At 34.8% G+C, this 26,853-nt stretch overlaps 1 protein-coding gene across 1 annotated transcript in view; it reads left to right on the forward strand.

The window, feature by feature from the left end:
* The window catches only part of PRLR (prolactin receptor), a 154,563-nt gene that overhangs the window by 9,940 nt on the left and 117,770 nt on the right, over positions 1-26,853 (forward strand). Inside the window, exon 3 of the mRNA XM_059492775.1 lies at positions 10,955-11,043. The gene's annotated coding sequence lies outside the window, so the exon portion shown is untranslated. The remainder of the gene's footprint in view (positions 1-10,954; positions 11,044-26,853) is intronic.

Raw genomic sequence — 26,853 nt, forward strand, 5'->3', positions numbered from 1 at the left:
TTAATCCTGTCATAAGACACTGCCTCCCAATTACCCTGATGAGAAATTTACAGTTGTTCTCTTCATCAATGTGATGCTGACCCTATCTGGCTGGTGTCTTGTCACCATTTAGACTCTGGACTATTTCCATGTAGTCGAAAGACTTGTCTCAGTTTCTAAGCTTGTTTTCAAAGTTGAAGCATAAAGCATTAAAAGAGAAAATGGAGAGAGAGAGAGAACAAAAATGTAAATTATTTAGCTTATTATTTTGTATGCATTGTCGTTGTATGGGTCAAGAAGTTCTTAAGACAGCTCTAGATACTATGCCATATTATTCCTTTTGCAAGCCTTATTCATCCTTGTGTTTTAGATAATCAGGTGTAGTGTGTATTCCACATAATCTTTTTACATTTTTAATGCTGTAATTGTAGTTCTCTGGAATAGTATTTCAGAAATAAATAGAGTATTAATTCAAACCCTGTGGTGTGAAAGAGCAAAACTATTAAACACAAAAAATACTATAAGACTGACTGTTATTCTTCCATTAGTTCCATTTCAGACCCTAGCTGAATCTTATTTCTCCAGCCTCTGCTTTTTGTAATGATCCTGTCTTCCTCCCCCTTACTCAACTGATACTACTATAATTTTTACTGACCACTGTTCCTGTGAGCTTACTCAGAAAGCATACTAGCTTAATTTCTCCCAGCTTTTGTTTTCTCTTATGCAAGACCTGCTTATTGTCCTTCACATTTCTTTCTGCTATCCCTCCTCTTTCTAAATTGTCTATTTCCTCACTGAAGAGAGGATTTTTTTTCTGCTTTACTCAGTTGAGATTCCATTTCTCTTCATGTATATTTCATATTTCAGAAATACTGGAAGACCAAAAATTCTTACATATGTTAATCAGTCTGTAAAACTAGTTAGTTTTCCCACAAAGGGTTTGTATTACAGGTGCCTGGATATGGCACTTGGGGTGAAAATGGTGGTACTCTGTTGACAGTTGGACTGGATGATCTTGAAGGTCTCTTCCAACCCTGATGATTCTATGAAGTATGAATTCTACATCAGGTCTTGGCAATGTAAGTAGAAGTCCTAATCTAAATGTATGGGATACCTCCACAAAAGGAAGAAGGCAATGTGTGAGTTTAGGAGAAATAATTCTGCCCTACAATTATAGAGTCTAGCAAATCCTATCACCAGCTCTTTAACAATCTGCTGATCTACAGCAGCCAAAAAAAATAATATTTACAACAAAAAAGTTATGTGTAATATTTAACTTGGTTAAATATTACATACTACTTTAATTATTAACATCAAAGAAGTTAAGCCTAAGGTCCTAAAATGCCATGCTTATGATTTGGTGAAATATTGTCATTACTGACAGCTTAAAAATGCAGGTATATCACTGTTACAATTTTGTTAAGATAAACAGAAATCTGCTAGCAAACTGCTTAATAGACTTGGATTTATCACAGTGTTCTCAAAAACTACCAAGGTATGATAAGCATTTTCATTATGTAATATGAAACACATATATTTTTTTATTGCTGGCACATCGAAAGCTTGGAAACATTTCACCACCTTCAAGCCAGCAAGTATGTAAAGCAGTAAGATAAAATCATTAATAATCAAGTTCAGGATAGCGATTACACAACCATTAGTGAAGTAATTCTCATTAAAGCAGCTTTTCTGGATGGGACGTGCCTCACAGAACAGGAATGCCACTTTCCCAGAGCAGGTCAGCAATGAATAGTAACCCTGAATGTGAGCAAACTGGAGCAAGGGGTTCTGATTAACTTTCTTTGAGGAAAAACAAAATCACCTTTTTTTTATTTAGAATCTTAGGTATGAAGCTGTGGGGGGAAAAAAAATCAGTAAAATAATAAAATAGATGAAGCACAAGCTTCTGACTGTAGTTCAGACTCCATTCATAAGCAATGAAAAATAAAGTGTTTTGAGAGACAATAAAGAATTAAAGGAAGTGAGTGCTATTTTTTTAGCTAGAGAACACTGATATATTTCTTTACTCAGTCCTTAACATGTAAAAATTTTAAGAAGGGATTTAATGATTAATTATTTTAATGGGAAAATGACCATATTTGCCATATCCCAGTCACACAGACTTAGAGGCCAAAGTGACCTTGTTTTCATACTCCAGTAATATACCTGTTTATACTGTTACAGCTTCTGAGCAGAGCAGATATGTAGTTGTTGCTTGTTGAGAAACAATGTAATCTGCTTAAAAGCATTTCTATTTTCTTCTAATATATTGGCTGCAGTACTGTAACAGTGAGTGTGAAGATTTGCTTTCAGTCAAGTTGTAAACTTGGGAAATTTTTTTCATATATGTGAACGGTTTTATTTCTGTTCTTATACAACTTAGAATTTTTTTATTTACAATTTTAAATTGGGTATAATATGAAATTCTGTCTTTTTAGATTATGGGGCTTTCCGCCCCTAATTTGGAAGTTTGTTCGTTATTTAATCCATTTCAGGCTGTTTTTTTAAAGAAAATAAAATCAAATGCTGTGACACAAAACAGTAGTCCTTGCAACAAAATGACAGCAGCTAAATCACTAGGAACCAGTTTGACTTGACATTATGATAAATATGCTGGATCTCATTTGTGACAGGTGTGGTCCTTTTGTTGCTTGTATAGGCAGATTATGTGTTTAAATGAAGTAGAAAATTATACGTTGTAATTTATAGTTATTGCTAGTAATTACTGTTTATTCCATTGCCATGACTCAGAAATCCATTTATGATAGGAGTTAAATACAGAAGATGCTGATGCCTGGGAACATGTGTGAGGTGAAGGTTAAGCCATATTTTCTAATTTGTTGTTTTTTCTTAGTTTAGCATTTGACTTTTAGCATGTGTTATTTGGTAGCAGCTCATTAGTTGATGTAACTTGGGACTAATTCTCAGTGTGCTATGTACAATTGGATACTGAGCTATCAGTTTATTTTATTGTCTCTACAAAAATAGGGTTTAGCCTGTTTTTTAACTGAGGGCCAATCTCTGAAATCATGTCTTAAACTAGCATTTGTAGCAGACAGAGACCATATATTTGTTGTTGCCTAAGACTTGCTGCTTTGGTGATTTTGCCCTGAAGCCTTTTCATTGGTCTTAAGTTTAATATGCTTGTTACAATTTCATAGCACCATAGAATGGTTTGGGGTGGAAGGGACATTAAAGACCATCTAGTTTCAACCCCCTGCACCTGAATTGTTTTACTTCATTGGAAGTGGATATGGTGTTACCATATTTTTCTTTAATTTCAAGTTAAACTGGAAGATGTTTTCATAAAAGAAGTTAAAGTATAAAAGAATGATCCGTCTAATGCTCTCCTGTCACTTTTTGCATATTGTCTATCTCTCACTTTGATCCCATTTTGGTCATTCTGAAAGAATATTTTTACCTTACACAGTCTTTAAAATTTTACCTATGCTTTTGCTGTTAAATTACTCTTTGTATATACATTACCTTCTAAATTTCCTTTGAATGTTTATGAAATGCTAAATTAAATATTATTGTGAATAGACATGGTTTTACATGTTTTTGGTATGTTTTTTCTTGGTTGCTTTTTGTTTACTTTTCTCTAATGGAAAGTTCATTAACTCCCTGTTTTTTTTCAAGAATATGGGATTTTTTGCACACATGCCAATAAATTTTGGAAGCAGATGTGATTATAAAGGCAGATGCATATTTGCATTATGGTGGGAATTTTTTTTTTAACAGTGATAGATCATATGTGTAAATGTTTTCAATATTTCAGGATGAATTTTAGTGAATATATCTATTTTTATCTATATATGTATCTATGTCTATGTAAGCATATGTAACTTATGTATATACATACATAGTATGTATATACATACTTTTTATGTTAAGCTGTCTCATTATAAATCTATAGGTTAGAGTTGTGAAAAAATACCATTACCAGTTTACTGTTGCAAATGATTATTTTAGGTCTCTCAAAGAATTACCAGCAACGGTGGTGGCCAAGGCAGGTTTAATATTTAAGTGACAGTGCAACCAAGTTCATCAGCAAGGTTCATTCTACTTATTCAATGGTTAAAGCACAAACAGGAGAAATTGGACTAGAACCTAAAATCAATCTACCTAAAACTAAAACCAGCCAAAAATTATCTATGTGTAGGCTGGAGATGGAAAAAGGGCAAGAACAGGAAAGGGTTAATGATAAAAATGAGTAAGAGAGACAGTCCTGCAGGGTCACAAAATTCGGACTAGACCATTTTGGCCCAGACTTGACCAATGATTTAGGCCTAAATGTTTTAACAGCATTTAAACTTAATAGCACATTTAATTGATATTTAAATAATCTATCAAAAGATTCTATATAATTTACTGTAAGCACAACAGTAATTCACCTCAGGCCTAGCTTCCTTAGAAACCTAAATTACTTAACAATTTAAGAGAGCAACATTCATAGTACATTAGCTTATTCATACTTGCACACATACAGACTGAAGGTGTATGTACAAGGTAGGCAGTCACTTGTGAAAAATTTCCCTCAAGGTCAGGGAAATACTCACATTGGATGCTTTTGCATCTTCTCAACAGGCTGAGCCTCAAGGAGCAGGGTTATCAGCGCAGGGTCCATTGTCATTGTTCACTGTACAATGACAAGTCCAAGTAGAGGACTTCCTGAGAGGTGCCCCGCTCAGAGGAATTTGCTGATCACAGACCACTGCAGGCCAGAAGAGTTCAGAATTATTTATGAGGTTGTAAAAGACCTCTAAGATCATCACCTTCAGTCTCTGACTGGTCGCCTCCTTATTGCTAGACCATGGCACTTAGTGCCACATCGGGTTGTTTCTTTAACACCTTCAGGGATGGTGACTCCACAAACTCCCTGGACAGTTCGTTCCAATGAATTCCAGTCTAACAATCTGTTCTGAGAAGAAATTCCTTCTGAAAGGACAGCTCTGCTTGGGACCACTGTTTCTAGAGTCATAAAAGAATTGGCTTAAGTCATAATAATCTTCAATCTTGGCCACAATTCAGGTAGTAACTTCAGTTACAAAAGTGTTGTTCCACTGGAGTTGTTATTCAGACAAGAAATGTAAGTTTCCAAAGTGGTTTGTGCTACACAGCACAAGTTCTTGGGAGCAGACAATATTTTTAATAAGCTCAAGGGCTTAGTCCAGGTGCTGTTTGTCAAGGCTGAGGCCTAATGAGCATTTCTGAGATCACAGTGCAGCCAGAGGGAATGCACCGCCACACTTACTCAATGTTTTTTGCTTAGTGCATAAGACATATTTTAAAAGATACATTTTGAAAAATGAAAATGGGAATGATATGCAACTTGCAATTACTCTTCTTGGCCTTGAGAGAAAATCTTTATCTTAACTTTAACAGTAGTCACTGTCAAAAGAGGAAGGAACAATAATATTGGAAAGGGAAAATTAATTTTGAACTGGCATAAGAATCTGCTTATTTTCAAATTTGTTGACAGTTTTTAAAAAATAGTACTATATTGATATTGAGAAAGAAATAATGGCTTATTCTGTCTTTGAAATATTCTAAGTTGTTAAACTGGTACAAGAATGACTTGGTACTGTGCAGTTTAACTGTGTGTGAGGAGAGTAACCTGCCCTAAGAGATGATGGACTGTCTGTTAATTATTTCTTCCTGACTGAGGTACAGAATTTTTAAATCAAGAGAAAAAATGATGCAGGCACAGCTATAAAATGTGATTATATTTCTGAATTAATAAGGAATCATATACCTGTAAGACTACTAAGTTAGCCTCTGAGGAACACAAAAAGAAGAAGTAGTATGTGCTAAACACTAAGCAAAATATATTTCCTGCCCTCCTTGCACAGTCTCTCCAATCACTGGAATTAATATTCCTATCAAGCAAACACAGCCATGCAGTCCCAGAATTACTAGATAAATAATTGGATACAGAATTATAAGGCAGTACAAATGAATTTCCATTGACTTCCTTTGCTCTTTGTTTGCATGAACAAAGTAGATGCTGATTTTATATTCTAACGGTCACGTCTAAATGGCTTTGAGTAATGTTTTTTTAATAGAACACTTGGTTGCTCATAAGGTGAGTTAAAGTGCAAGCTGTGGTCAGGATTAAGACTGACTTGTTTTTGAGCTGGTAAAAAAGCCAGGTAGCCAGGTCTGGGTGTGTACCAATAAAGTGTATGCTGGTAAGAGGAGTTTTGCTGCTGTACCTCAGACTGTCCCCCATATGTGATGAGTCAGAATTTGTTCTTGGAATCTGAAGAAATGTTTACAATTCTGGAATCAAAACCAAATTGGATAACATAATGATGACAAATCTCAATACATGAAGTATTTGGTCTTGATTTTGAAGAGATGTATCAATGTATGAGTGGACTATGTCCTAGGCAGCTTCCTCTTAATACTGAGAAGCATTTTTGGAGTATGATTGCTATGAACTGGATCTATTCAGGAAGAGTTATTTTGTGAGCATTGAAAGCTGAAGAGGTGTTGTAAAATCAACAGTGATTTTGGTATATATGATGCACTTTTTATATTACACATGAGGTTTACTTTCTATAACCGTAGCTTTATTCTAAATTAATCTTTTTATTTTCATTTTATTTAAGTCTTCTTGGAGTAACAACAGAACCAAAACGGGAACATGAAGCAATTGTATCATATAACTAATCCTCTCTAGCAATACTAGAACTATTTATTGATATGTTAATCACATCAATAGTGATCTGTAGATAATGCCAGTTGCTCTTCAGACATCAAGTGGGCTAAGGCTTTGTGGTAGTTAATGTTAGAAATAATTCATGCTAGTTTAAATCCTCAATTGCATTTAATTATAGTTTTTTTTGTGAAAAAAACAGCTTCACCTTTTCTTCATCTCTTTAACCTGCCATTCAAAATATGCAACAGAAGTTTTCTGCACTGGGCAGAGTTATAAAAAGTTTTGTACATTTAATCATACAGTCTTTTATTATTTGTTGGCCATTGAGTGATCTTTTCCAATCTTTGAGACAGCAGTGAGAAAAACTATGCATCTCTGTCTTTGCAGATAATATTATTTGCATTCATAATTATCACAATAGATAAACAGTTTGTGGGCGAATTACACAGCAGATGCATCATCATTACATTTCCAAGTGCAATGGGACAGAAATTTGGCTCTTAGCCATCATAATGACATGGCTTAACTAATGTGATCAGTCTTGAAGCAAATTGAATCAAAATTTTCTTTCCCCAGGGAATAGAAATCCCAAGGTATGTTTTAGGCAGCTGATATGATAAATTATGAAATACTTTTTTGTGCCATCCAGGGACGACAAATATGCTTTTTTTGCACCTTTCACAGGAAGAGATCTAAAGAGCAGCTTGCTCATTTTTTCCTTCTTTGGGTTTTTCCATTAGTGTATCTACTGCAAGATAGTGAGTGCTAATTCAAGTAAAATATCCTCATGAAAGGGAAGCCACCTCTTCTGGAAGTGCAGTTTTGTTGAGTTGGACTTTGCTACAAACCTTTGCAAAATTCAGGTCTGCTGAAAACTGAACCTCTTCTAACTGTTAAATAAAGAAGAAATAATATGAAAAGGACCTGTGCTGCAAGAATATAGTATATGCATTGCATATAAAAGCCAATATATGAGGCAGGAGGTATCTGCTACTTCATATTAAAAAAGTTAAAGTTAAGCTACTTTCCATGACAACCTTAGCATTTCTGTCTCAGAAACAGGTTCCATGCAACTGAGATGATGAGTTTGAGAATGGAGTGAATGAGGAGTGTAGGATTGGAAGTCATTCAAGGGACAAGAAAAAAGGAAGACAGTGGATGATAGAGAGTCACTTGGTTTGAGGGGGTGGCAGTAGTGACAGAAGTTGGAAGAATGTAGCTTGCTAGTCAGAGTGAAAGGAGTAGGCAACAATAACTGAAGTGTGATAACATAAAGGAATACAGGAGACAGATTTGTAGTGTTCTGGAGATTGAAATAGAACAGCCTAAGCAAAGAAAATTGAAAATACTGTATTTCCTTGTGATAGTTCTTGTGATTAACTTGTGCAAGTAGCATGAGTTTTTTACCTTTCACTAAAATTCAATTTTTTTCCTCAGCTGAGAATCCTTTATTTTTTACTAACCCGTATGCTCGTGTGTCTTGCCTTTAGACACAGCCAGCATCTTACAGATGAGATGGCTGGTGACCAGTTGTAAATATATTTATCCCTCTGCTTAGGAAGGGATACTTCTCTATTAACGTTCAGATGACTGAGCTAGGAAACAAATACATTGTTGGTATATATATTAGCTCAAGTCTTTCTGATTTTGTCACTATTTACAGACAGAACATCAAGATTGTAAAAAATCAGTTGATACACAGCCAGCAAAATGGAAAAAAACTGTTTGTGGGTTGGTTGGTTTGGGTTTTTTCTTAAGTCGTTCATTCTATATTTCATTAGGAGGTCTTAAATAATTTCAGATCATTGAACACTACATTTCTGAACTGTCCAGACACTGACTACCGGATAATTATTAATTTCAATATAACCTATTTTGTTTTCAAGTTAACAGCACTGAAACTGCTATAAGTATAAAATTCCTGGCATGGAGTTAATTGTGTTATTTTATTCTGAAAGTGAAAAAAGATACAATATGGTTAATACTCTTTAAAATTTCTTTTAATATGAAAATGTAATGAATTTGTTGCACTGTGTTGAAATATGTGCTTTGTATAACAATATTTTGTTTTATAAACAACTCTAGAAGAGTCTCAAACCCTTCAGCAGTAGAATATGCCATTTAAAATTTATAAAAATTTAGCAGCTTTCTTAATGCAATTAGAGAAATTAAGTCTACAAAGTCTTAGATAGTTTGTTTTAATCAGTTGCCAATACTGAGTTTTTAGTGTGAAATGATTAATTTTATCAACCAGAGACAATCACTTGGTCTTTACATACATTTTACAGATTGTGTAAGACTCTTTGTAGATTATATTTCTCCACGTGCATCTAGAAAGATGATGAAATTTTGAAAGTTCTAAGTGGCATATAACTTTGATGAAGCGTTTGAGATTCTGCTAGGACTGATTTTAAAGCAAAACTGATTTTATAAGGCTTACTGTACTAGGAGAAAGGTGAGGTCAAAAATTTGTCCATGCTTCCTTGTACAATGTGCTGACCACAAAATCAACTTTATTCCTTTGTTGAAAAGGGGCAAAGCATTGCCTTGCCTTTCCAGCTCTGCAATCCAAAAAATATTCTTTCATAGGAAAAGTATAAACAACAAATATATAGACAAGCACGTAGTTAAACATTAATTACTACTGTAAAATTGTTAAGATTAGTGCAGATTTCTTGCATGTCTTAAAGTAGTTGCTGTAATGAACAGTAATTATGATAGAAAAATAGAAATTGGAACTGCAGTGATTGAAAACTTGTATGACAGATACATGGAGATGCTGGCAATTTAGGTTGTTTCGGTTTGCTATTACTTCCAGTAATTACCTGAGTGCACTTGAAAAGGCATTGTTAAGTATGACAAAAAGAAAAATCTGTCATCATAACATTAAAGATTACATCCTCTAATGCTGAAAGCTACATCAGTTTTTAGGAAATTGAAAATTTTATGTCTGATTTTAGTGTCTGTGTCTAGTGGTCCCTTTTTAACCTGTGCTTTGCTTTCCTTTCAGGAAAAGGAGCCTAACCTTGAAGTATGTGTGACTGATATTGTTAGTTTGTCCTTTTACAATATTTTGAGCATTTAGAATGAAAGTAAAGGTTCTTGTTGGCTGAATTTCAGTAATCTTGTTGTGTCGTTTAAATAATTTAGTCCTTTTGGAGTTGTCAAATTCATATTTCAGTGCTTAAGTCCCAATGGTGTGGAAGGATCTAATCACTAGTGGATCCAGGAAAAGAAGAGATGTCATAGGAAAGAAATCAGCAACTTCTGATGTATAAGTTACAGAGAATATGGGGAGATATCAGAATTCCTAGAAGAAAAGAAACATTTATTTCTCTGTATGAATGAGAAAAGTCTGACAAGTTTCAGTTCAGTATCCATGTTAACACAGTAATAGCACAAAATCTATCTCACAAATACAATCTTTCAACTGATCTGTGTTACGGTATGATTAACATACAAGCATAGTAAGTTAAGGAAATTGATAATAGAATTTTTAGAGGAATTTCTTGGCTACCTAGATTAGTGAAACCCCCTCTGCAAAAAAAGAGGCAATAAATAAGTTGTTTAAGAAGTGAGGATTTTGAATCCTGAGTAACCTGCATGTGAAGGAAGTGTTCGTAGCTCTAATGATTCTCAGTTAACTGACAAGAGAGGTGTTACTTCCATATGTGCTAGGAAAGCCATTTACTGTAATAAAGTATCAATTGTGATCAGTATGTTATTTGGAACTTGGTTTTTAATGTAACTTTGGTTGTTTGAAATATATTTTAACATGATATTTTATATGATATTTTAACATGATATTGTACAAATATATTTTAACATTATTTCTATCTTCATTGTTACGTGACTGTTGTAGGAACTCGGGGAGTAGGTGTGAGCATATACTCCTCTAGAGTGGGTGTGAGCATGAACTAACATGTGAGAATCTTGGTTTTACTAATGAACTAACCTTGAGTGTGCTTGTGTTCTTTTTGATCACTTTCTTTTCCTATTTCTTATTCCTTCTTCTGTTGCAGGAAGGCCTATATCGTTTTAACTTTGATTTTATCCTGCCCAGTATTCCTCCAAAAGGAATGAACTTGAAATCTTCATTGTTTATTCATTAGTAATTATTTTAAAAGAAATTTAGGTTTAGATTTGTCACATCAGTCATTATACTTTTTTTTAAGCATTTGTAGTTCTTTTTTTCTGTGTTTTGCAGCTGTAAAGGTACTTATGAAAATTAAGTAATTCATTTCATTTTAAGGTAGTTGTGAAAATTAGCTTCCTTTCCTAACTATAGTCCTTTTCTTTTCATTTGTGCAGACGTAAAATACATGATGTCAGCCCAACCGTGTTTGCAACTGTCACCTGTTTCAAAGAATTTTGTAAGAATTAACTCTGGGGGGATTGCTGTAAGTACTTTGTCTAATACCATTAGATTTCTTTCTAAATGTAGTTGTATTTAATATAAAAGTTTAACTCCTACATAATAGTTCATCATTAGGGCTTAAAATGCCTAGTTAATGGTTTGGTTGTATATTAACATTAATTTTAAAATGTGTAAAATATTTTATGACTATGATTTCACAGAGCATGGATAATGCAAGCTGCTCATAGTCTTTACAGACTGAACACTCTTTTTAAAAATAATTCAAACAGTCTGTAATTTTGCAAAAGCCCCTTAGTTTCATTTAATTATATTTTACAACCATTTTGTGTGGTTCAGCCACCTGTGTAAATAGCAGCTTTCTCAGAACTGAAATGAGCAAATAATTACTCACAATTTTGTATACGCATTATTTTATTCAAAATAGCTTTTCACAATTTTGCTTAAAAACACGAAGCACGAAGAGACTAAAGAACAAATGGTATTCAACAAATGCTCTTAATTTGAGTAACTGTGGTTATGCTACTATACCTGCTGCATCTTGCTGATCACTACTATCTTGGCATTTAAGAAAATCGATATTGTCATGCTTACTGCATTCTTTCAATGGGTCGGGTTTACTTTTTTATTTGTGTATTTATTTATTTATTTATTTATTTAGTATGTAGTCCATAGAAAAATAAGTTTAATTATACATTCTACTTTTTTTCTGAAAGCAGTAGAATTCATAGTTTTTACAACTTCCCGACGCTAAATTGACCAATGTGGGCCAGTCAGATTGAACTCTTCATCATTGTTTCTTGGGAGTTTAAAAACAAAACTAACTAAGCAAAGCCAAAAAGACTCCCCAAAACCCACAATAATTTTCTTCACATTTTAAGCCACTGTTCCTCAAGATAGAAGGTCAGTGTCATGGGAAATTGTCTTCATAGTTGTGCTAGCCTGATCTTTTTTGTCATGTAAGTTTGTACACTTGAGGTATTTGAAAAAGAAAATTAAAAGCTGATGTACAACTATATTCAATAGGAAAACAATTATATGAGTGGAGTGATGTATTCTTGGTGACCTGTGTTGCTTAGAAACAAACTGCTGTTTTGTCAATTGATTAAATCCTTGTCTTCTAATTGTTTTTTACTGGAAAGTCCATTGCAATGCCTGACTCAGACTTGGACATTCCTCAATTAACCATGAGGTCAAGCTACTGTCTGCTTCTTTCCTTCCTTCAGTCTCACTTCATCTCAGCTAAAATCACTCAGACACCTGTCAGTGAACATTACTTATATAAAGTTTCATTTATTAATTCTGAATTTACCTGGTGTGAGTTGAGTTAGAGCACATATGATCCCATACTGCATTTCTGTAACATTAGCTAGTGCACACACAAGAAAAGAAAAATAAAAGCATTTTGCTTTCATATTAAATTAGTTGATAGATGGTCAGGTAAATAATCTACCACCAGAAGCTTAGCCTGTCAGCATTGTTTGAACAAATTTAAAACAATGAAGTGATTTTATATGGGATCTATTCTATGCGTTGTACTGCATGCTTTTGGTGAAGTGCAAGAAATTATCTGGCTAGATTTACTGTCTCAGTGGGGATTTTTTTTCTATTAGTCACCGAAGAATACTTTTAGAATCACAGCTTCCATATTCAGCTACAGATTGATGCATTTTTTTCTCTTGGTTCACACTTTATCTTAATTATTGTAAAATCCTTTTCTCAAACTGAAAAACATAGCCATGGTCCATATGTGTTTATATAAAATACTACTGCAGTGTGTAGTTTCTCACCATCTCCTTTCTATATCCACCTTTAAACTTGTTCCCAGACTTCTCATTTTAGACACCAAGTGTTCCCTCCCTTTCTATGCTAGCAGTTATTGCCCTTTTCTTAAAATTTGTAGTGGTATTTTTTTTGCTTTCTCTCATGTTGTGTTTTGCACTTGATAGGTATATATAGATATATATCTATATATCTATATATACCTATCAAGTATATATGGATATATATATAGTATATATATATAGATATAGATATAGATATATAAGCATTCAGTAATTCCCTTACATTCCATGGCTTCCTACTGTGACTTTTGCTCCATGTACTCACTAATTCAAGAACTGAGTTTCAGAAATGTTCAACCTACTTAGGGAAGGTCCTTGAAGTAAGTAATAGTAAGAAGTTTAACAGAAGTAAGAGTGTCTGGAAGATCTTCACAGCTTTTATTTTTTTTCCCCGCAATGACCATAGAAAATAGCAATAAATAATATATTTTCAGGTGGGATATACCTTAAACCTGGACAACATATGTGTTTCTGGATACTGTGGTAACTGCTGTTGTGTTGTCAGGGAAACAGCCTTGTGCTCAGTAGGCAAAACCAATGAGGATTAAGCAAAGCTATAATATAGCTAAGTCCCTGTGACCTTAGCAGGATCAAGATCTGTCAGTTCTTCACTTTGCAAGTGTCCCTTAAGAGTGAGGGCGATATGCATAAGTAAAAGCATACCTGCAGTATGCCTGGTATAAATATCAGACTTGAAGTATTCTAAGAAGTGAATGCATTTCTCAGTTAGATGGATTAAAAGACTCCGTTTGTGTAAGTAAAATCTTTATCAACTAAATGATAGAAAAGTTTTTGTGTGAGCTATGAATTGGAAGAGATAATAACTCTGGAGTCTCTTTTATTTTTGTTGAAAATTCACACAGAAATATACCAATATAAAAGTACATTAAAGTCACAGGGATAAGAAACAAAGTTTATGACGCTCTGGGGTGCGGAGTAGTTGCCAACAGTTTTCAGCACAGTGTTCTTTTTTAATAAATATTGATGCATGTGTTACTAAAATAAACCTCCAATACAGACATATTATTTCATTCTGGTTTTTTGTATTAAAAAAATTTAAACTTTTTCTGCTTAGACATTAAATTATTTTTTCTTTTTCTAACACAAAAGAGAATATTACACATTAGTTGAATTTTCATAAAAAATAAGAATAAAGGAGCAACTACTTATGATGTGATTTGGCAGAGTCTCTGGAGTTTATTATTTTTTTCATTCTTGTATTGTTGTGTAACATCAAATGTGATTTAATGTCTTTCTTAATTAGCCCTAAGGCTTAATTATTAAACTACATGTATCAACCATTATATTTTTTAAGTATCTCTTGTGTTACATGTCCATTATAAAAAAAAAAAAAGTTAAAATCAGTGTTAGTTTATCTGCAGAAAATGACAGATGAACCTTTTTCAATACTTGTCCCATGTCTTGTGCTGAGAACGGAGCATATGACGCAAAGCGTGAAATGAGATATCTGATTATGAAAATGGCTTGATTTCTAATGGCTTGATATCACCTTACCTTGTGATATGTTTTCTTTCATAGTGCTTTGTTTTTACCTTTAGGTTAATCTAAACCTCTGGCTAAAGCTGCTGGATTTTGTTAATTTTGATTATTCTTTCCTGCCATTCCAGTCCTTTTTATCAGTGCTCCTGCATTTCATTATTTTTTATATCTCATTGGTTAAAGTAACTGTGTGGTTTTCTCAAAATTATTGTCTTTACCATTTCATCAAAGTTACAGAAAATTTCTGAGTATAAGATGCTTCTTATGAAAGCGAGTTGAGGTTCTTTGCAGCATGTTTAAAGCCATTATAGAAATATTGAAATTGACCTGATTTCATTGCTCCATTTCTGAGAATAGCCATTTTCCTAATACGATATTTCTATCAGAACATCAGGGGAATAAATGAAGCAAGAGGACAGTGAAGACTTGGCTGCTTCTGTAAGTTCAATATGATGTCAGCCTTCTTAACTATGTAAAATGTGCAATAGAAAAGTTAGAAATGAGAGCATATTCAATACTTTAAATATTTAATGCTTAGATATTTAAGAACAGAACAACATCAAAGTTTTTAGAATGCATACAGAAGTTGACTTAAAAGACTGTAGCATAAGTTCTGAGAGAAAAATGCACTGTGATTAAAAACAGAACATTAATTTGCAAAGTTAAAGGATTAGGAAATGTACATTTCTCATTTCTATTTCTTCTTCTATTATTAATTTTTTACTTTCAGTTTTCATGCCAGGTACAGAGCTGAATACTTTTCTTAGTATATTACCTATATCTCAAACTTTTTTCCCTTCTTATATTTTTTCCTAATTTTTACAAGTAAATCTGTCCTTATTTTCTCTTGGTTCACCCGCTGTTAGAGCTTGCTAATATGAATGACCTTGACTAAGATAAGTAATCAGTAATGACTAATTCAGAAAACAATAAGTAGGATCCTTTTTTTTTTTTTTTTCTCTAAACCAACTAACTAGTTTAACAATGTTCCAATAAATTACTGCAGGCTATCTACTACCCTGCTGTTTTCTTGGATAATCTGCAGTCCTGAACAATTGTGATAGCAGCAGCAGCCTCCCCAGTAGTTTTGTTTGTGGACAAAGAGGCAGATCAGCCTTTCCTGGCTCATGGAGTGCATTAGGTGAATCCAGGACATGTCATCCTCCCTGTGCTGTGCAACTGATCCATGAGTGCATAACAAGTCTAAGATATTTCTAAAGCTGTTGATTTACAGCAGGCCATCTGTGCATGGCCCACAGCCACGTGTCCAGGTGTTCCAACTTGTTTGGTAGATACCTGCTCTTCCACATGAAATGCTGACAAATACAGCTTTCTCATTCTGCTTTAAATTACTGGTGTTACTTTGGTCCATCTATTCTAAATACAATGTACCATGGACATCTAATTTGTTTGATCCAGACATGGATTCAGAAGTAGTCATTGGAAAAATACTAATGTGAAGTCAGTTTAATTCTATAGTATGAATATGGGGGAAACCAGAACTAACAATGCTCTTATCATGTCTGATTTTTCTTCCTCTTTCATCTTACATAGCTATTGACAGTGCTGTAAAATATAAGAACAGTTTACCAAATCAAAATGTTGACATTAGTCACATATTGACAACAAAACTCCAGGAAAAAAATGAGGTTATTGAAGACCTCAGATGTTTAGGTTGCTGTTGTCAAAAGACCAAACAGCAACTGTAGTTTTAATTGAAATAAATAAAAGCATAATGTCCAACCTCTAATTTAGTCCAGTGACCTTCTCAAATTGAATTCTTGTGAATTGTATCCCCATAGATTATGGAACATTAATTCCATTGCTATTACGAGATTATGTGTTTATCGGAACACTTTATATTGATTATTTCTGCACTACATTGTAATGTTTTGAATTTGGAGCACTGTACATTAGACAGATATTTAAATGGGTGTGTTGGATGCTTTCTTTTTCTATGATTTTTTTTTTTGTAATTTACCTTTAGACTTCTGACCTACATGTTTAAAAGTTAAATTCATCATAAGAGTGACTTGCCATAAATCACTTTCTGAATAGGTTTGGGTGAGTAAAACACTCAGCCTTGGAACACATTTTTTCAGGTTATGAAATACAGATGCTATGGTGGGTATATTAATTAACTGGTGTGTGGTTTCCTTTAAAAAGGACATCTAGCAATGTGCTGTTGCCCATCAGTTTTAAGTGAAAGACTGTCAACCACAGCAGCTACCTGTGAACAACTGAATGTTTTTGTAGTAGATATCTTTGTGTCACTGCAGCAATAAGTAGCAAGGGTTAGGTAATCCTAACAGAAATCAAGGACACTAACAACAAACCAAAACTATATCATTCTTTTGCAAATTACTTCCCCTGTTTTTTCCTATGGAAAACGATGCAGAATGTTTATATCAACATACTTGTATTCCTCTGCATACTTGACTGTATTTTTATCATTTGCTGCATTAGTATTTATTTTATTTGTGTTTTGTATTTATTGTACTTTGTGTTTTGTATACAAAAAATAAACAAATAGAAAAATAGCCATAGGCTTTAACATCTATGGATATTCTTTAAAATCAGCTCACTGTGGGTGTGTTTTTTATGTAAGTATATGTGATTTACATATTGATTTTCAATTTACAACCCAGTTTAAACTTAGATGTAGATTCAACCCAGAACTTCAGTTGTAAGACTGTTATCACTATCTTTGAGTTCATGTCCTCCTTCAAGTCAAACTGTTTCACAGCATGTCTTGGTTTGAAAAGACAAGTCTCTGCTAAGGAAGGCAGGAGCCTCTCTTCAAGTGGAAAATGTAAACCCCCTCCCTCTGAATTATTAAGGCGCTCTCAGGCAAAAATATGGGAGTAGGAGTAACAGTTCTTTATTAGGAAAACTAAAAATGTAGTAATAGAAAACAACACTGACAGAGTCAGAATATGACCTGACATCCTGTGGGTCAGGGTGTTGTAGCAGTCCCATTAAATGGTGGCTGCAGCCCTCCTGCAGTGACAGATGTGGTTCTGTTGGAGCAGTGATCCTGTTGAAGGTCCAGTGGTGGTGTAGATGGGCCTGGTCTTCCTCTGGGAACCACTGGAAAAGAAAGCTGCTCCTCTGGGACTCAAGGGGAAAGGCTGCCTGTGATGTTCCGAGGCTCAGATTGTATCCAGGTGGGAACGCTTGGCTCCTCCCCCTGGGCAGGATATCTCCTGGAGGGAGGACTGGTTGTGGAAGAGATAAAGACAACTGCCCCACCTGGTTTTAACAGGTGACCCAATTAACAGAAGACGACTGCCCCACCTCTAACAGATGGCAATAGAATGCACACCCCTGGCCACATCTAGCATCTCCTACCTAAGACACAGCAGCAGTGTTTAATCATGTTGCCTTGAAGCTTACTGTGATCCAAAAGCAGCGGGCAGGCTAGACAGTGCTTAAGGGTGCTCCCTTATGGCTCACTTCATCTTTCAGGAGACAACAAATTGCTTCAAGGGAGCATTAGCAAAATACCTCCTCCTATGCCTGTCCACATCCTAGCTCAGGGAGCAAGGAAACTGATGCAGATGTACAGAATTGTGAAGTTGTAACTCTGCACTGAAGGAAAGTGAAGTGTGCTGCTCACAGCTGTCCTCTGTCTATAAATAGGGAAGATGCTTCATTTCAGAATCAAAGTAGTTTGGTCTAATTACTTGTTAACACTAATAATACTTGCCAGCAACGCATGGCATGCTACCTTATAATTTTATTTTTAGACAGTTTAAAAAGGAGGTGTTTGGGGAAGCCTCAGTGCCCATTGGGCTTTTTGATCTCTTGCTGAGTGTTGTGCACTTTTTCAGATTATTGATTGAAACAATATAAAGCATGCAAGTTTTCCACTCCTACTATTATTTGAAGTACTGGTTTCAGTTTAATATTTCAGAAGTGATAGAATCAAGTCCAGAAAATTATTAATAGAAAAAATGAGAAAAATTCAACTGATTTGCTAACATTCTTTGCTGTTCCCATTTCAAGCCTGCAATTTAGTAAAACAGTAAATACTAGTGATGCTTCCTCCCAGAGATATTATGTTCTTCAGAAGTAATAATATTCAGCCTTCTTCAGCCAGAGAAAAACACACAGAGGATAATTTGGATTACCAGTTCTGTTTTTTAAGGGTATTAACAGGCCCACGTCCAAGAAGGTGATTACTTCAGTGCTTGTTGCTTAGGATTTATATTGAGGCACATGGTTGCTAACTTAAAAATGCTCGGCTTGCTTAGGAAAAGGTATTTAACTCCTTTAAGGCACAAAACCACAGAAATAGCTGCACTGGATCAAAGCTGTTCATTTTTCCTATATTCAGCCTGTGGTTGGGGTTCGTAACCCATTCTACAGAGAAAAAGGCAAGAATATTGCATTTACAGAATAATCATCTTAATAACGAAAAATTTCATGTTGGGTTCTGGCTGCTTCTGAGGCTTGATTTACATTCAGAGACTGCTCAGTTGAGGGCAATGGAGAAAACAAAGAAAACGTGAACGTTACTCTTGAGTAAAGGAGAACAAGAAGGAAAAAATATAGAGAGGCTTATAGATTGACAGTGACGCAAGTAGCTGACAATGTCTTCTGAATAGTCAGTATTTGATAGATATTTCCTGAGCAAGTATAAAAAAGAAAGTGGGATAGATTCAGGATAGAATTTTAGGGAGAGAGGATGATCACATCTGTTGAGAACATAGTGAAAACCTTGGATATATTGTAAGGGAAAATAAGAGACTTTTGGGATATCGAGTGTTGTTAATTGCACGTCCTGATACACAGGTTAGTTCACAGTCGTAAGTGTTCTGATATGAGGTATCTGAAAAGCTCCATGTTTAGCCTGATAATAAACAAGACAAGCACTGCAATGCCGACTTCTTGCATTTCTTTTGCACTTTGGTACTTACAGTTTCTGAGTCATAGCAGCCCAGTATATTTTCACTGCATCATTTGTTGTTTTGTAAGCCTGCATTGTTATCTCCTTTCTAAGTTACAGAGTCCAGGACTTTTTTGTCTTTTGTATGATGTTTTTTTCTACACCTTTCCTTGTATTTCTAACATTGTATTAAAATTTCTGTGTGAATTCCTTCTGTTATTTTTGTATTCTTCTTGGGATTTGGGGTTTTTTTTTGTTTGCTTGGTTTGGGTCGGGTTTTTTTTTGGTTTGTTTTGTTTTCTTTTTTATTTGGTTTTTTGGGGTTTTTTGGGTTTTTGGTTCTTTTTATTTGGTAGAGTGTTTTTTAAACTGAAATCAGTAATACTAATATAGATATGTCTTTGATTTCTGTAGTCCATATGAACACTGGAATAACTGTCCTCCATTCTAATTCTTACAGGATTTCTATTCAAGAGAGGGATTTTTGTTAGTAGGTTTCTTTCTTAGTACATGCATTTGGTTTCATCTTCATTAGGTACAAGTAGTTTGGTTTTTTCTTTCAGTGTCCACTGAGTATGTAATTACCAAGAAAATTGTATTTGTTAATGTGATTTTTCAAAGTGGAAATTAAATCTTCTGTGAGTGTTGTCTTGGTTATAGAGCAGAGCTCAGGTACAAACTACAGTCAACATGCATGTCTTATACACTGGTGCTTGTGAGATTGGACTAGAGGTTCTTGCTGTTATCTCAGTGTTACTTGTTTCTCCCAGGGGATTACTCTTTGAGGTAATACAACTTCTAAGAGTTGAGGTTACAAACACCCTATTTAAAATGATGTAGTGTTTGTACTGCCAGAATCACAGTTAGGCAAGCAGATAATTTTCATCCAGTCATCCCTTTAGTCAGATATCTGATATGATCTTAAGTGTTCAGGATTGTGGGTTTCAAGCCTACTGAATTCCTTAGCATATGATATTAGGTGTATTTTACAAGTCCTACACTGGACACAAGGTAAATGTTGCTCTGGAACTTTGTCCAAGAATTTTCAGATTATGTGACTTTTGAATCTTCTGAAAATATAATATGCAAGCTTCAGCAGAACATAGCAGAAAAAAATAATTACATGCATATTTTGCACTGTATTAGACATAAGTGATACTTGCCCTACTTCTGCAAATCAAACACATGCGTTTCCCTCTAAAACTCCTTTCAAATATCAGACTTCCATTTTGGCTGAGGCAGAAACTTAGACTGGTTGTAACAAGTATTAGGTCTGCTGGAATGACAGATATTAGATACATAAGTTTCTGTTTTACTGACTATGTGAGCCACTCATAAATCTTTAATATAATCTGGCATATGTACATGACTCTGCTGCATCACATTTTCTTAACGAGGTTCTGTTTAAATTTCCCATCTATTCACTGGCATTTTGACAATTCCAGAAACAGGTCTGGCAGGATTTTTAAAACAAATATTCTAATCTGGTTTATAATGCTGCAATTTCTTTTCCATAGTAGTGTTCAACTCACCTTTCCCATGCAGCAGTGTTAATGTCTTTGATTACTAAATTTCAGGTAAAAATTCCCTCTAAATTTCTTTTCCTTGGTATGTGTGCAGTAGATGTCTCCTATAAACTACCTTGATGAAAGGAATTGGGTAGGATGCTAGTGGCCTGCAAATATTTGCCAAAAATGTAAACAGAATTGTGTTTTGAGGTCAAAAATGTAAACAGAACTGTGTTTCAAGTTCTGTGATTTTTTTGATTGAATAGCTCACTTGGAAGGGACCTACAATGATCACCTGGTCCAACTTATTATCACAGAATCATAGAACAGTTTGTTTTGGAAGGGACCTTAAATGTCACCTAATTCCAACTCCCCTGTTATGGGTGGGGATACTTTTCACCAGACCAGATTTCTCAAAGCCTCTTCCTAGCCCTGAACAGCTTCAGGGATAAGGCATCCACACCTTCTCTGGGCAAATTGTTCCAATGCTTGACAACCCTCCCAGTAAAGATTTTCTCCCTAAAGTGTAATAATAATATACACACTTTCAGTTTAATGACACTCTCCCTTGTCCTGTCACTATAGGCCCACGTAAAAAGTCCCTCTCCTGACTTCTTCTCCATCTTCTCACCTTTTCTGTATTGCAAGCCTGCTCTAAGGTCTCCCCAGAGCCTTCTCTTCTCCAGGTTAAATGTCCCCAACTGTCCCAGCTTGGCTCCAACAGGTCTGTGTCCTTGTGTTGGAGAGCTTGATGCACCGTTCCAGGTGGAGTCTCACAAGACCAGGGTAGAGGAGGAGAACCACTTTCCTTGAATCTTCTGGCCACATCATTCTTCAGCAAACACAGCTTGCGAGCCCATGTCGTTGGGTTATGTTGAACTCCTCATCCACTTACAGCCCCATGTCCTCCTCCTCCATAGGTCTGCTCCCCATCCATTCTCCTCCCAGCCTGTGTTTGTGCTGGGGAATCACCATGACCCAGGTGCAGGACCTTGCACTTGGCCTTGTTGAACGTCACAAGGTTCACACAGACTCACCTCTCAAGCCCATCTTATACATGTCCAGTCCCTCTGGATGGCTCCCTTCCCTCCAGAGGGGACCACACCACACAGCTCGGTGTCATCAGTGAACCTGCTGAGGGTGCCATCGATCCCCCTGTCACCAGCAAAGATGTTGAACAGTGCTGTCCCCACACGGACCCCTGAGGGACCCACTTGTCACTGGTTTCCACTTGGGCATCGAGCCATTGATTACAATTAATTGACTCCAACCTCCAGCCCATCAAGATATTCAAGACTGATCACTGTTCTTAGGACTCTCCAGTGGTTCCCTTGCCATGAAATCTGTTCCTTTGGATTCTGGGATTTTCCTAAGCATAAACTGATCTACTGATCACACTGATTTCCTGTCCCTTTCTAATTGCAGTCTTTCCTGATAATTTTAAGTTTTCATAGGATCTAATATAACCAGTTTTTACCAAGTACTATTTAAATATGCAGTTGAATTTTACTTTTTCTGAAGCAATAGAGTTGGTAAGACTTCAGGTTTGTGGCCTTGTTTTTTGAATAACTCCATGGGTCTTGAGAGGATATGACTAAAGCCTCTACTATTAATGGAAGAATTACCAGAATTACCAGGATACCAGGATCACTGAGTGTAAAATTTGCACATAAGTTCTGCTCCTTCTGTGTATTGACTTTCATTCCTTTCTTCCTAACTGGGAGTATTATTAGAAGACAGTCTAAATTTATAAGTCTGAATTTTCATCTGTTTAAAATCATCATAAGTCACTTTAAAACAATGCAGCCAATTGCCCTCTTGGGTTTAAAAAAAGAAGAAAAAAACCATACAAAAAGTATGTATATTTTTGGAAGATGTTTAAATATAAAATAGTCAGTTTTCTCTGGTATGAAAAACCTCTGTTTAGTAGAATAATAACTTTTTGCAAATATATTATTATTACTATGGCTTCTTGATAGCATCTTTAAAGAATAATTCTGTATTCTTTGTTCAAGTATATTTATCCATTTTTTTCCATTCTTTTCCATAATTAAAAAATACTTGCATTTTCTTGTGCTTATGTTCCTTAACTCTCTTAAATTCCTTGCCTTCCATTCTGTAGATTACTTCACATGTATAAGTTACTAGTTAAACTGTCCCTCTTAGAAATCTAGGGATGGGTGATACAATTCAAATTTAAAAAAAACAAAATACAGTGCTGTTGAATTGATTCTAATTGTTAAGCAAGAGGCACAGTGTTAGAGTCATAGATTCATAGACTCATTTTCATTGGAAAACAACCTTTAAGTTCATAGAGTCCATTAAGTTGTACCAGTTAAACCAGTGGCAAAAGCAGTAGTTGTGAGAGAATGAGAGAACCAAATCTCAGGATGCCATTGATTCAGAGTTTCTTCTTTTTGTATGTTTTGTTACTTTTCTAAGATACTGCTGAAATCATTTTAATGAATTGTCTCTTTAGTTGGCATTTAATATTCACTTATCTTTTTGCTCTGGCTTTTCTGTTGTGCAGCTTTTCCCACGGTGAACTGAACTAATTTGCAATGTTGTCAGACTGTAAATGAGTGGGAAAAAGAGCTAGTACTTATCTTACATTTAGGGCTAAAGGAGGGGAACCTAGGCATGCGCACCTGCCTTCGAAAATGCTGCAATTAAGATGAGTTGCACATCAACACAAATAATTTAGTGACTTCGGAGGTGTGTCCCTTCAAAACTACCAAGTCCTTTTCATTTAATTTTGGCTATTTGCAATAGTTAGGTTTTTTATTCTGTTCCAGATCTTCTACTGTTACATGCATTTGAAACAGATTTTCCAATGTATCTTCTGTAAGGAAAGCTCCTTCTGTTTGTTTTCTGACAGCCTCTCATGGTGCCACTGAAAAGTCTTCATGACACTCATAAGCCAAAATATTTTAACAAGGTCACTCATTTGATTAATTTTTTTCTTAAAATGAAACCCTAAATTGGTGTATATATATTTTTTTTATGTTGGACATGAAGTAAAGAATATGATGGACAGAGTTGCAGATTAGTTCCTTAATCACATAAATTTTGATCATGTCCTGTACTTTGCTGAGGACTGACTCAAGAGCTTTTCCTTCGCTTGTAGGTTTCCTGACTGAAGTCTCTGAAATAATACATTTTAATATCATAAACTTTTACCTCACAGTGCACCCCTGGTTTACATCATTGTTTGCTTCTTGCTCTTAGGTTTCCTGGTCTCCCACAATATGTCACAGGCACAGTCACCATCCTAGGTTCCCTGTCAGTATTATAGTCTTAAAAATCCTGTGCTTTCCTGCTTAGGTGAGAAATCCCATTCCATACTGATCCTGTTTTCCTTATTAATCCAGTAAACTCGTTTATCTGATTTCATTCAGGCATTTTAGTATTTAACACTACTCCTCTGTTGCAGCAAGCAATTTTTCTGTTTTGTGTACTGACCAATAAGCTTTTAATTTACTGTTTTCTTTCACCATGTTTTTATATTCCAATGTTTTTAAAGTAATTTATAGCCAGCCATTTTGCTTCCTGCACTGCATTTCTTGTGTTGTGCTTTGTATATGTTTTCATATGTGTGGTAATATTTTTTTGAGTTTACCGTGAGTTACCATGCAACTCTATTCTTAATCAACCAATAAACTGAATCCTCCTATATCTGCAAAACAATACAAGTAAGTAATTTCTATTGCTCTTTACTTTTTATTTGCCCATCATTTCCACCAGTCCACCAGTACAATATAAACTTTATTATATTATTGTCTTAAAATTGAGTATATCTAAAACATATATACACCATACTTGATCACTGTGAGATTAAAAAAGTGCAATGCAAAAGTTAAAGAGAAGCAATTAAATCTGAATTCCAGAGTCCGAGTGGAAAGCCATATAGGTATAAATATGACATGTTTATGGATTGATATATGTTTTGTGGAAGGAGGTTGCAATTTTTATCATACATAGTAGTAGGGACAATTTATTTTTGTAGGTGCAAAAAGAAATGCACTTATGCAATAGATCATAAAGACTGAGAAGATTATTAAGTGATAGGATTTCCAATATTAAATAATAAAATATCTGTACAAAATGTTGGAGGAAATGGCAGTATTTTTTTGTTGTTTTGTAAATATTTATTAATTTCTTACTTTAAACCTTCTTTAATTTTCTAGGTATTGTAGAAGTCATTTTCATTAAGACTGAGATTATTTGCATTAAATGTTACAGTATTTTTCATTCTCAGTCTTCTTTTTCATGCTTGACAATACTTCAGAGTTGAAATAATGATGAACCAAACACACAGTTAGTGTTTTGTTATTTCAAGCTTAGAATATCTTGGAAAGACAGCTTAGATTTTAGCCCAGTTCTGGATGCATTAAACTCACCTTTTCCATCACCTTAAGCAGGAAGTTTCCTTTTATGTTGGGATCTTTGACTATAGCCTCCTGGAAATAATTTTGATTTGCTTTTTATATTCAGTTCAAAGCAAGGGCATTCAGAGAAGGGGTTTTGATTATATTTTTGTTCTGTTTAGTAACAGGAATAAACATCAAAACAAGACATTAGATCATGATAGAAATAGAAAAAAAATCAAATTAGAAGAATTTCTGTATAAATAGATATATAATTACAAGCCCTTGAATTTTTGTAATTACACATACTCGAAAAATCCTCTATGTCATTGCCGTAATGAAAAAGCCATCATTTCTCTTCAAAAGCACTTCAGAAAGCAAAATTCAGACAGTCTGCCAGCATATTCAATTTGTGCATCTCTCACAAAAATTGTACCCTATCTTCAGTAAGGAAATTGGTCTTCTGTTGAAAGCAAAGTAATTACAAGAATTTCTCAGAAAAAAAGAGCATTTCTCTCATCACTCCTTGGATTTAAAATTGTAAATACTTTGCTTTTCCCTTGCTCCCTCATCTGTTTAATTTCATGAGTATATAGGTCCCTGACCTTGGCCTGATTGACAAGGGAAGTTAAAACTGTAAGCACTTACTATTCCTTTCTACATATCAGTGAAAGGATGTTAGGAATATTAAATGGATAAACAAAGCTTAACTAATATTTAAATTATGGAAGGTATGATGTATGCCATTTTGTAGTAAACAGTTTACTTAATAATATGATTTTTTTAATGTTAGTAAAAATCTGAAATAATGTGATTAGAAGAAAAAGCTTTCTTTTTTTTTTACATATGATAAACATGTGTCAGTATATTGTGTCCTTGCTACTAGAATTTATTTTACTTGGTTACAATTAGCAAATATTAGTAAACATGAATTTACAGACTGTTTATGCTCTCCACGTTCCCTGAACTGCTCCTTTTGGACAAAATTTTACTCTGTCTTGTCTTTATCCAGTCTCTAGATAGAAACGACAGGGCTGCTGTTTCATCACAGTTGTGTGCATTCCATATGCCAGGTTATGTATGTTACCAGAGAAGTAAAATTGAACAGAACGTGGAAGTTGCCAAAAATTATTAATAAAAATTGTTAGCAAAACTAGATTGCTTTCCACTAGGGAATGAAGTCTTCTGTAGATACACTCACAGTTTTTATTTTCTTAATATTCATACTAAGATCCCAGATCCCACAATAAAGTATGTTTAGAAGGAGACTATGAAGTAGACTAAGGAAAATTGAATTATCATGCTGTTGGCTTAGCAGTGATTTTTAAAATTCTCATTTGAAGTTCTCTTTCTACCTTCTGTATTCTTTGGAGACTCTCACATAAACAATAAAAAGTGTGTAGATATTAAAGCTTGTATTTCCCCCCTACTTCAATATATGATTTTCCCCCATCCTCAGTCTTTTATTAGTATTTTATGTTAAGAAAGTCTAACCAAGAATCTCATTCAGCGTTTAGTTCCAAGATTTAAGTTCAGCTGGACGAACAAGTTTCTCACATTATTTTATGCTGGTCGTTGGGGAAGCTTGGAAAGAGATGAAGAGATGAAAAGGCTGGGAATCCCACTGGATATGAGTGAAGTCTTCATAGTCGGTTGGACCTGATACACCTGATGTGCATCCCAGAGTCCTGAGGGTATTCACTGATGAAGTTCCCAAGCTGCTCT

This window comes from Ammospiza nelsoni, chromosome Z (assembly GCF_027579445.1).
Source record: "Ammospiza nelsoni isolate bAmmNel1 chromosome Z, bAmmNel1.pri, whole genome shotgun sequence".
In the NCBI taxonomy this organism is placed as follows: domain Eukaryota; kingdom Metazoa; phylum Chordata; class Aves; order Passeriformes; family Passerellidae; genus Ammospiza; species Ammospiza nelsoni.